Here is a 13,003-nt window from a genome sequence, read left to right on the forward strand (position 1 = left end):
CATTTATTTTTCTTTAGACCATAACTCATATCCTCTGCTAGGTAGAGGCCTGTTTCACCACTTGCCAACGTCGCCAGCGGCAACAATATGATAGTCTATTGGTCGGTTACGTTCTGGATAGGCTATTAAAATAGGGCCTCATTGAAACAATCCGCATATAAAAGTGTCAAAAAATATTACTTAGATGAATTGCTTCAATGCGGCCTTTTTAACCCCCCTAATCAGTGAGAGGTAAGTACGCCCTTAACATTTAATCATGCAGGAATAAAGAAAGAGGTAGAATGAAGTAACTTTCGTGATCACTCTTCTTCTATCGTGTGGGTTGTGAGGTGGATTACCAACCTCACCAACCCTGGTGCACGGGTTACTATTGAGCCGCTAAAGGCCCCTGACATGATTCATGTAACGACTACGTCCTTACATCAGTAAGGACCAACGGCTTAACGTGCCTTCCAAAGCACGGATCGTCTTACTTTCGGACAATCAGGTGATCAGCCTGTAATGTTCTAAGCAAACAAGGGATCACAAAGTGACTTTTGTGATATGGCCCCACCGGGATTCGAACCCGCTGGACCACGGAGGCCATCATGTCACGTCACGGAGGTGGTCATTAATTCCATTTTTCTCAAGTTCTAAATACCTAGTCACAAAACAGTTCAGAATTATCACTTAAAATTATAATTACGTGTAAATTTTTATTGTGATGATATTGATTGGATCAGGGCTGCACAGAGCTCGCTCAGGACTGCGATTTATGGAAACACAATGGGGTAGTTCCCCAGCAGTAAGATAAAAAAGCTAGTAAATAAATAAATATTTTTTGTCATCATACATACATACATAAACTCACGCCCGTAATCCCTAATGGGGTGGGCAGAGCCACAAGTAATCAAAGACAACTTGCAGCCACTGTTGATACGAAGTCCAAAGATGGATATGATGAACCTTATGGTGATAAGGGATCAGGCTATCGCCCATAACATTAGTCCATCATGTTAGAGGACACAATCCCTCTGTCGGTTTTTACGACATGCCCGGGAAGAGAAGCAGCTGAACGTGTTCTATGTTTTTTATATGCTCCCAGAACAGCATAGAAGCATTTTTTGTCATCAATCACTTACAATCGCTGAAAGCTCTTATTTGGACTAGAACAAAACCTTATTTCAAAATGGATTGGCTTTACTAATTCATAATGTAACAGTGCCACCTGTCTTTTATACCCTTAAAGTTAATTTCGTTAATCCGTTTTTTTTATTTCTTTTTCCTCTTTCAATTTTATAGTCTATTTTCATGACTTCTTCTTCTTGGTGCAACACGCCTTAATAATAAAGAAAAATAGAGCTATACCTATTTATAACCCTGTCTTAATAATAAAACTTATAAGTTTTACTAACAAAATTGAGTACTTTAATTTTATTTTTTATTATTATTATTACGAAGTTATAAGACTAAACCGATGGTAAATAAAGAAATGAATAAAACAAAACCCCTAGACAATAACAGGAAAAAATATCTAATTAAATTTCAACCCGACAGTGTGTAAACGGGTCTTTTAAAATGCAAATTTAATTATTACGTAGTCTTCCCCGACTGCCCAGTATTTTCTTATAGCACTTTTATAAAATTCTGCTTGTTTATAAACAGTACAGATCGTGCATAACGAATCAAGGCAAAAAAGGTTTGTTTCAGAATAGAAAGGCCGTCACGACTCAGAAATTACCAGTGTCGTATCTATAAAATACCTTGTTATGTTCTGGCAAGATTTCTCTTTTTTTTTTTTTTTTTTTTTTTTTTTTCTTTTATTTTATAGAGGGTTTTTTCTATACAGAATATGCCACCCTCATAGTTCTTACAATATTATAGGTTTAACCTACGTTTCTCTGCCACCTTAAATAACTTATAAAGTGCCTTAGCGTCGTCCGAAGTAGGGGAGGCCAAGACACTATTACATATACCAACCTCGCAGTTGTAATTGACTAACATAAAAAAATTGTATCTCTCAGCCTCATTCCGAACGCACTCCATTATTACATGATAAGCATCTTCTATGGTATTACACTCGCTACAGTTAGGAGATGGTACCTTCTTCATAAGGAAAGCGAAAGAGTTAAATGGGATATGTGCAGAGCGAAGTCTGAGAGCAGTTACAATATCTTGCCCGCTCATATTGGCTCCGTCAAACCACGGTGTTCTGCATAATGCTGGTTGAATGGTCTTATACCAAATTCCCTTTGAAAGAGACCTTTCGTCAAAGTATTCGGTCCAAAATTGTATACATTGTGTTTTAGCTATATGCAGCAGTTCTGTGAAATATGGTAAGCAACGTATAGGTACTCCATCAGTCACCGCTTGCTTTGCCAGAATATCAACTTGATCATTGCCCATCAAGCCAATATGAGCGGGCACCCACTGCAGTATTACATACTTGTTGTTGGCAGTTAATTGCATTAACGATTCCAGTATTGTATAAGCAATCGGTGTTCCTCGAAAATTCGAGGTACATCGAGCCAAATGCTGCAGGGCACTCCTGGAATCGGACAATATCACAAATCTGTCACCATCAATGGAACTGATATATGATGTAGCTTCCAAAATTGCTACTAGTTCAGCTCGCATAATGGAAACATTCCTGTCGTCTATGTTAAACTGGCAATAAGCACCACATTGCGGGTCGTAAAATGCCGCACCGACTGTATCTTCATCCTTAGAACCGTCTGTATACACTTTATAATATTCTGAATAATTTTCGCAAAGAGCAATATTACATAAATGTTTCAGGTTTCTCTTTGAATACATCTTTTTACTGTTGTCAACGTAATCTAAAGTAACCTTAATACATTTGGAAAGATCTATTTGACTAACCCAGGTATTCAAAGTAAACATGTCCAACTTCTCAACTTGGTGCATAGCAAAATCACTGAACTCTCGGTGAATTTTAACGAGCAGAGGGATTCTTTTATTTCGCCAATAAGGACCTTGGCAAAGATTTTGCAAATTATTTAATAGTCGGATCGCTCTACTATCGCGCATTGATTTACACTTAAGCCAGAATTTAGCAGCTAAGAAATGCCTCCTAATATACAAGGGTGGAATACATAATTCATTTTCCATAACATGGATAGGGGTAGATTTTATGAAACCTCCTACCAGTCTTAAGCATTGATTTTGAAATATATCAAGTTTACTTAAGTGTGTCCGGCAAGCACTATCATATAAAAAGCTACCAAAATCAATTCTACTACGAATCAAAGCTATATAAAGACGTCGTAGATGAGAGGTGTGCACGCCCCAGCCAGGCCCTCTTAATATTTTAAAGATGTTTAAATATCTGGACAATTTATCACTGAGTTCGTTGATATGCTTGGACCATCGTAAAGAGCGATCCAGCCATAATCCCAGGTACTTAACTGTTTCTACTATTTCTAAATTATTCTGTTTAATTTTTAATTGTACTAAATCTCTCCGGAATCCTCTGCTAAATACACAAATCTTTGTTTTAGTTGTAGACAACTCTAGCCCCATGTGTAACAACATGTTTACTAAATCATCTAATGCCAATTGCAGGTTCCGTGCACTGTCTACTAAGCTATCGTTATTGGTATAAAGCACTAAGTCGTCTGCGTATTGGGATACAGACACGTTACGAATATTTTTGCAGATTTTATTAGTACATATGTTAAAAAGTAGCGGCGAAATAGGATCACCTTGCGCTAGGCCTACATTAGTGCTTCTTACCACTGTAAAATTGGCTATACTGATTTTTAGATTTCTGAGACTAAGGAAATTCCATATATATAGACACAATCTAGAACCACATCCTATGCTGTCTAAAGATTGCACCAAGTACGTAATGTCGACGTTATTATAAGCGTTATCAATGTCCACGAAAGCAGCAATAGTTGTCTTTTTCATAGAAAAACCGGCTAAAATTTCCGTAACCAAATAAGTTAAATTATCGTAACATGATTTAGCTTTTCTAAATCCTGTCGTTCTATCAGACCATAAATTTAAATTCTCGCAATACCATTCCAGTCTTTTATTTAGTATATTGTGAAATATCTTGCAGATACACGACATCATAGAAATAGGACGCAAAGACGATGCAGTACCTTGGTCACGCCCTGGTTTTGGGATAGGTACCAAAACAATATCTCTCCATTGACTGGGAACAAAGCCTTTTTCATAAAATCTATTAAATAGTTGTATCAATACATTTTTGCCATTATTGGGGATATTTTTAATCATCAAGTAGGTAACGTTGTCATTACCCGGAGTCGTACATTTCGCCGGTATACTGCGTTCGAACTCTGACAACGATATTGCTGATTCTAGTTTGTCATTGGAAGAATGAAATTCAGGAGAAATAGGAGTAACATAATCTGGAGTTAACGAATGCAGTAAAGCAGTAGCCAATTCTTCATCCGCATAACTTCTCGGTAATTTATAGCCTTTCGACCATTTCATTTTAGACCATAATTCGCTTGGACTTAACATATGATCCAGCGAAGAACAAAAATTTTGGAAGCTAATTGATTTGGCTTTTCGTATTGAATTCTGTGCTGCAGATATTTTATTTTTTAATACATTCGAAAGACGCGGTATGGGGTTGCGACGAAACTGTGATAATGCAAGGCGTCGTTCTGCTACTACTTTTGATAAAGCAGGATTCCAATACTGTCTCGCGGTAAAGGCCTGGGAAGGATTTTGATTGACCCGAATGTAGGGGATATGTAATTCTGCTGCAGTATTTACATACTCTATAAAAGTATCATAATCTTTTTGCATGTCATCGGTGTAGACGAAAACTTCGAACATTTTTTTCAGTAAATCATTGTACGATGTCCAATCAGCGTTCTTAAAATTCCTCCGAGATAGTGGCGGCATCGAAAGACTGATGTCCGTCGTAATTTTAATAAGTCTATGGTCGCTTCCCAGAGTCTCATTAAGGACTTTATAATTAAATTTTAGGGCAATATCTGCTGAAGCCATTGAAATATCAGGGGAGTATTGTTGAAGCACCCCATCTACTAATTTTATCCTAGTTGGAGTACAGTCATTTAATGTTACAAAATCAGCTTCTGACAGTGCTTTAACAATTTGACGTCCTCTCGTTTCAGTTTTGTTAGACCAGCTAGTGTGATGCCCGTTAAGATCACCAATAATCAAACATTTTTTAGTAGCAATCGAAAACAACTCATTCCAATCATCCACCGTAGTACTGACAGAGGGAGGACAGTACACCGAAATAATATTTTCGATATCTGCACAATTGAAAAGCTTGACATGAATAATCTGAATACCAGTGTTTTTTGACCTCGTCTTACAAAATTGTGACTTGAGCGATTTATGTATAAATACAGCTATGCCTCCATAGGCATCGTGGCGGTCACAACGATATACGCTATAATCATTAATTTTCAGAAAGCTATCTGGTTCCAGCCAGGTTTCGCATATCGAGGCAAAGTGGATTTTTTCTTGAATTAATATATTATCTAAGGTAGTTAATTTTGGCCGTAAACTTTGTGAATTCCATTGCAAGATTCTAAAATTTCCTTTATCCATTTAAATAATCCAATAAAATTTTTAACAATGGCCAGTCTGAAATGTTCTCTACTACAATTAATATAAGCCACTCTATACCACACTTCAATCCACGCTTCACTTTCTCTGCCATACTAATTTCTCTTAAAAATACAATCTCCTTCAATCTTAAAATCAACTCTTTAAACGTAACATCTCTTGTCGACTTTTCTTTCTCCTGCTCCTGTTTCTTCATCTCAGTACGGGGTTCGTTCACTTCTGAATACACGTCCGGTGATGCCTGCGCCGCTCCGACCCTATCACTTCCGTGTCTCTTCGTTATCTTATTCCTACTGACCTTGTTCCCCTTTTTATCGCAGTGTACATCTGCCTGGATTTTCACAACTGAGGCGTATGAAGGAGAGTCCTCCATAAAGTGACCCAGGGGAGTAAAAAAATTGTTACACTCCACGATCTGAGGTTGAGGTTCGATAAACAGCGCCTTTTCGGAAGTTGATTTTAAATCTGGGCGAAAATAATTGACTTCAGGCACTGGTGATTTGGACACGTACATAGTACAGGCTCTTCTGTATGTGCAATTAAACTCGGACATAATTTCCCGTATTCTCTTTTCCTTTAAAAATACCGGGCACGTCTTGCTTAATGCCATGTGATCCCCTTTGCAGTTTACACATACGAAGGATGTTGTAGGACAGTTCTCATGGTTTCCTCCGCATTTTGGGCATACTATTTTATCCGATGGGCACCTTACCTGTGTATGTCCTAATTTCCAACACTTAGAACATTGTGTGACTGGAAACACGAACGGGTCCACCTTTATGCGCAAATGGTCCACATAGACATGTGTTGGTAAAAATGTTCCTTTAAAGCCTAATCTGACTGTTTCACTCGGTACCCAGTCACCAGCCGAACTACGCCTCTTCAGACGGAGTACTGTTACTAGTACCGCTGGTTTATTACAGCTGATGCTCCTTAATATCTCTTCATTAGTGAGCTCCAAATCAACATTACGTATGGTGCCGTATGTGTGACTTACTTGAAATGCTTTCTGGAAATTCCACCCTTTTTCGATTAACTTCACACAAGTCATCATTTTCTCCATACACCGGTCGTTTTCAAATTCGACTCTTATTTTATACGGACTTAAGTACTTTATTTTAGAGATATCTAAGATATCTAATTCTTTGAGTAGCCTGGCTAGTGCAAATTGCTTCGGTAATCTCTCTTTGCATGAAATATAAACTTCAGACTTTTCTTGGAACTTTGGCTTTTTATCGACTGTCGTCCAATTTTCATCTCCTGAATCTCTATCTCTTTTTATAGGTCCCGTAGATTTTATTTCCCCATCCTCCTCCATTTTCGTTAGGTCTATTTCTTCTTCATAATTCTCCGTTTCTTCCTTCCACTGCCCGCTAAGAAAAGCACTAGGACTCGGTGTCCTGAGTTCCACTTCGCCATTCATTTCTTCCTCCGCAACGTCGACAATATTGTTATTACTATTATCCATATTTCTTATCAAATGCTTCACTCATAATATGATGTAGAAAAAACTCGCAACTAACTGTTAAGTACAGAACAATAGGCCGCCCGGCCGTCCGGCCGCCCGATAGAAACCGGTCAACCGATACCTACTATCACTTACGCGTATGCGCTTAATGAGAATAGGTAATTAGGTAATGCATTTGTGAGTGGTGAAGACGTTTCGTCCTTTCACTTGACCTAATGAAATTTGAGTGCGCGCGCTTTTTTATTAGAATTAGTTACCTACACATTTAATCATCAATTACATATTTTACACATAAATATATATTTTGTTGGTCGTCTTATCTGCCTAAATAGCTGCAAGAAAAAGCTAATCACTGTCGACATTAGTTTGAGGTCTTAACGTGACTTTAAATCTGGTTATTAGTACAAAATCAACACAAGCAGAAGTTCGCAACTGTATCGTAAGTCAAAAGTAAGTCAGAGGTACATCTGTCGTAGCCAGATAATAGAATTGATCATTTCATGATGTGCTCGATCATTTCATGAAATGGTCATATTTCATTAAATAGAATATTATTCGTTGGCCACATCATGATGTAGTTTGCCCAGATCAATGAACACAAAACGTTTAACGATATGAGCAACTAAATGCATGATTACTTCATGATATGGCCAAACGTTGCCAATCATATCGTAAAATTAGTAATATTATCAAGCTATAGTGGCGCTGGTGTCGATTATATTTAAAATTTGATTGATATTATAATCGATGAATCAATGTAATTGTACAATTTTCCATATCGAATAAGTACATAATTTTAAACCTAAGAAATTAATCGACTATTCGCATTTTTATTACACCACATAGCATGGACACCGCCTACATTAACGATATGGCCAAACGTGGATTGATATATCATTAAACGTTGACGTTTTAACGATATGGTCAACTTAAATTGGCCATTTCATGAAATATGACCATTTTATGAAATGGTCGAACACGTCATGAAATGATCAATTTTACGATCTGGCTACGACATATCCATCGCAAGGCGAACTAACTACCCATAGCTCACCAAGCTTTGAATGAAGTCAAGCAATACAAGAAAAGAGCCCTAAAGGAGCCCCAAGAGTTCTCCCCGAGTGACGTACTAAATATATAGAGTAGCCTTTGTTGCGCCTGCTGCTATTTGAGTAATTGGCGATAACCTTCCATGATTGAACAACCTTCGATGACTGAAAAATACTTTCATTACGTCGCGTCGGCATGATGTAATATACCTACCATTGGCGGAAAGCACAAGTAGCAACATGGTGTAAAATAATATATTAAATAACTTCTCCGATTAATGAACAGACTAGTTGCATCGCAAATATAAACATATATAAACATACATCGTTTAAAATCATATTAATCCAAACGTAAATACACGGGAAAATCAATACATTACGAGTTAAAAACGAATGGTTAATAATATTTCTTTTTCTATTTGAAATATTCCATGGCTTGTGATTAAGTAAGCCATAAGTAATGACGTCATTAAGTTGAAAACTAAACTAGCCAGCACGCAGTCTCTAATGCCTTGATTGCTTGTTTGCCAATCATTATGCCTATTTACTGCACACATTATTGATATGCAAATACATTTTAATAGAGAATGGTCCAAAGAGTTAGTTACAGCCATTTTAAGATATTTCGCGGTCTCATTATAATTATAATGATTACCCTGTTGCTGGCAACACAAGTATAAAAATAATTAATATTTTTTGGTATGGCAATGTTGTACGAATCGAATGGCCGACGCCTCCCGCGAAAGTGTAAAAGTGTGAATTTTATTAACAATTTAATTAAATAGTGAAAAGTAACAATCTGGTGTTTTGCTGCAGTTGGATTTAGAACCTTCGACCTCTCACCATCTACATATACAGTCCACTCACACCAAGAGCCGAACAACCCAACAGCGGTGAAACTAAAACTGTTTGACCGGTATGTATGTGTACCTATGTATACAGGGTGTTAGTGACACCGTAACTAAAACTTTCAGGGGTGATTCAGATCATGATTCTGACTTGATTTCAGGTGAATTTTCCGTCACAAAAGTATAGAACTGAAAATAATTAAAAAAAAACACTAAAATTATCATGAATTTTCCGACAGAAAATTCCACTTGATATCAACTCAGAATCATGATCTGAATCATCCCTCACTCTATGTCTATCTAGTCTAAAATAGACGAGCAAAGAACCAAATATATTTCGACGAAATGTTTCCCAACTGTGTGGCCGTTAGACTCTTGCACTCGATATCGAAATTCCACAAGTGTTAATAACTTGTAGCGAGCATGCAATTCGAGTAAAGAGCGACGCGTGAGTGGCGCAAGGACGACCGCTTGCAATCACCACTCTAGCGGGGTTGCGATTTTGGATATAGGTAACTGTTATTTTACTGTGGTCTATCACAGAAAGTATTCTGCAGTCGTGTGGGTTGTGATATCAATGACCGTCCTGATCAACCCTGGTGTCAGGGTTACTATTGAACCACCAAAGGCCCTGACGTGGCTCATGTTGCGAGGGATATTCTTACTAATCGGGTGATCAGCCTGCAATTTGCTAACCAAGCTAGTGTAATTCCTTGACAACATTACTTATAAATTTTTCCGTGGTGAGGATCTTGAAGTCATTGATTGTGGTATCAAACCTTGCGCAGGTTAATTAATGAGCTGCCAAACACCATACATGCATGTGACATGCACAACAATTACTGATATATCATCATTATTAGGACCATAGCATCATTAAACGTCGCGCTAACTAGAAGTGACTGAAGTGCATCAAATGAATTACCGATATCAAGTGATGTGTGCACAAGGCAGCATTAATTACTGGATACGAGCGACGTTTCAGCTTTATATGCACCGTGCATCTACTAATAAATTAGCTTGATCAGTCAGCGAAATGCATCTATTTACGATTGTGTATTTTCCCGTCTGTTTTTTGCTGTTTTCCACGACATCAGGGGGCTGAAAAAGGCCAAACCGAAGCAATTCCTCTAAAAAAGCAATATTGCAATTTGACTTTTGCGCATATAAAAGTAAGTGCGCAATGCAAACTAATGTTATTTTTAACACCCCAAGTCTCAGTACTTTAATATTTATAATAAGACACTCTAAATCTGTCCAAGGATAGCACCTACCTACTCTATTCCACTTGATATATTTATCAAATCGATTCAGCGGTTTACATTACTTTCGCATTTATAACATTAGTGTAACCTTCAAACACTTCTAATCATAAAGTGATAACGACTAAAATCATAGCGGAAAAGCAGTATGAATCACGCAGTCATAACGACACTAGTCTGAATGATAACCACAAAATACATAACAGTAGGTACTTCATAGCTCGAAACCTATGTATTTTTTAAGTAAGTATTAGACAAACATAATGACGCATTATTATCAATATCAATTATGTTCCTAAGATATTCCCGCTTTATATCATTTGTTTAAATAGTACCTATAAATTGTCAGACTTAATCCAAATAATGTCCAACCATGCGATTCAATGGCACACACATAAATAAAGTGACCAAAATATCGTTCCACATTGCAAACTTGCTCTGAAGTGCCTAGTCATCATGACGGAGATATTTGCAGAAATGTATCACCTTCGAAGAAATGGGAGTTAGGCAGCAAGTTTGCGAACGAAACTTTTGTATTTATCGCTAAACAACAGACTATAAATCATTTAGTTCCGAAAATGAATCAGTGTAGCAGTATGATGGGGAGAAATTAAGCGGAGACAAGGTTGGTGACGGTCCAAGTGCGGCCCGGGTGCGGGTGTTCGGGTGCCCGGGTGGCGCCCTCGACCGGCGCGACAGGTCAACATTTCGGCCCCCAGCACCAAGAATCATCAATCAAGTTTAGTCTCGCATTAACGTAATGACCGACCCGATGTCGCCTTATTTTCCTTTTTTCCTGAGCTTCCTCCGAGGCAATTTGGTACACGATACTTTAGCACCGACGTTTCCGCGCTGATGGAAATCTATGAAGGATAACCGCTTCCCCTACATAGTTTTTTAGGTAAATACTACAATTTTCTTTTGACGCGATTATCAATCTTCTTTCAGGCGTCGAAACGGGTGTACCGACATTTACATTTCTACCGCCTTATAATAAATTTCGTTTTTCATATTGGATAACCGAGGCGCCTACAGAAGGTTCCCTACAATATGTATTTTATTACAAGCCCTCGTAAAACTTTCATTTCGGGATGAAATTGTCGTGAAATAAACTTCAAAGAACATTGAAATTTTATGAGCTACGTTTTAAATGGGTCTGTTTAATCATCGAAGATGTTCTCCAAGGACTAAAGTTTGATAAAGGCAGAGTAGAGTTCTGAGATACTTGACATTTTCAACACGATACTAGAAGTTGTAAATCCGTTCTAGTGTTGTAGATTAACATACTTTACGGCGAGGAAAACAATCCTATAAATCCAGTGTTACCTACGTTTCGTATTAATTCATGGCGGAATCACTAAATCCGGGCAAACGCTCGACGAGAGGAAGTCAAGAAGCTTCCCCTGAATGCCTCTACGGAATGTGGATTCTATCTACTAGAGCCCGGGCCATGAAACATGCGGTTATTTAACCAACATCTTACAAATTATAAAAACATAAAAGCAAAGCTTGTTATAAGTGTCTTATTGAAGATAAATCGTTTACAGAAATTGGCACTCTACACTCTGTGCTTGCGACTGTCACGTACCAGACGAATCATCACATATTAAAAATTAAATCGTTATTTTCCACAACATGTAAAATTATACAAACAATAACAAATATCTTTGGAAATTGATTTTTTTCAAAGCTGTTAAACGGTTAAAACAGTCTTTTGACTAAATACGACGAAAGTCCAGTTGTGTATTCCTAAGACGTCAGACCTGTACGCCTTGGGCGTAAAAAGGTTATTTACTTGTCTTATGTCACACCAACAACGCCAAACTGCACATAAACAGAACTCGGGCAGTAAGGGTAAGTATTAAGATTTTATTTACTGCTATAAAAACGAAAAAAAAATGCATCAAGCTCATGACTTTATTCTCAATTGAGCTAGTCAAAAGTACGTCCAACGCTAGTTGTTAACTGAGTACCCACACATAAACAAGTAAGCAATAAATATTTGTACATAAGCTTTTCGTCGGGTATCGCGTCCGCTCTCGCTGCTTTCCCCGCTGGTTTCTGGGCCGCACCCAACGCTCAGGTGAACATTATCTCTCGCCAGGCCACCGACCAATTTCACTCGCTTCGTGGAAATTTCAACCGGGAATTCATTGCATAATTTACTGCTATAGTATAAATTAGGTTTACCAGCCCCTCGGTTGTATTTTAAACACTGCAACACTGTTTGTTAAAGACCAATTTGTTAATTTTAATTTGGACTAGACCCGAAAGGGTTTACAGTTTTTTTATGATTATTATCTGCGCTTTGTCTAATTTATTTGGCAGATCCCGTGAAATATTTGAGATAGTCTTAATTAGGCTATTAGGAGGAAAAATGTCCCGTTATTAAGTATAAGTACAAGATTAGAAGAATTTATGTCGGGTTTGTTTTCTAAAAATGTCTGGTGCTGAAATTGTCGTTTTCTTACGAAATGTTAATATGTATGTTTGTACAAAAATATATGGTGATGGTGTCCTCCGCAACTAATTAACCCTGAATTAAAATTACTCACTAACCAGTATAATCATAAAAAATAAATTATCAAACTATCAGCAGTCTTTACCTAACTATTCGGTAGTTACCTGACTTACAACTAACAACCATTAAAAACCGGAATGAATAAATACTCGCGACAAATTGAAACGATGCCTGTAATTGACTATTCAATTACAAAACTAAACCAGGTTACCTCGATATACGTGGCGCCAAAACGATCAAATCGATAAACGCACTACTGAATACCACCGATAACG

The 13,003-nt window shown here is 37.6% G+C and overlaps 1 protein-coding gene across 1 annotated transcript in view; it reads right to left on the reverse strand.

Annotated features, from left to right (window-relative positions):
- LOC126370649 (furin-like protease 2) overlaps window positions 1-13,003 on the reverse strand; it is a 244,445-nt gene that overhangs the window by 152,585 nt on the left and 78,857 nt on the right. The gene's annotated exons all lie outside the window — the stretch shown is intronic.

Source organism: Pectinophora gossypiella, chromosome 11 (assembly GCF_024362695.1).
Source record: "Pectinophora gossypiella chromosome 11, ilPecGoss1.1, whole genome shotgun sequence".
NCBI classification, from domain to species: Eukaryota; Metazoa; Arthropoda; class Insecta; order Lepidoptera; family Gelechiidae; genus Pectinophora; species Pectinophora gossypiella.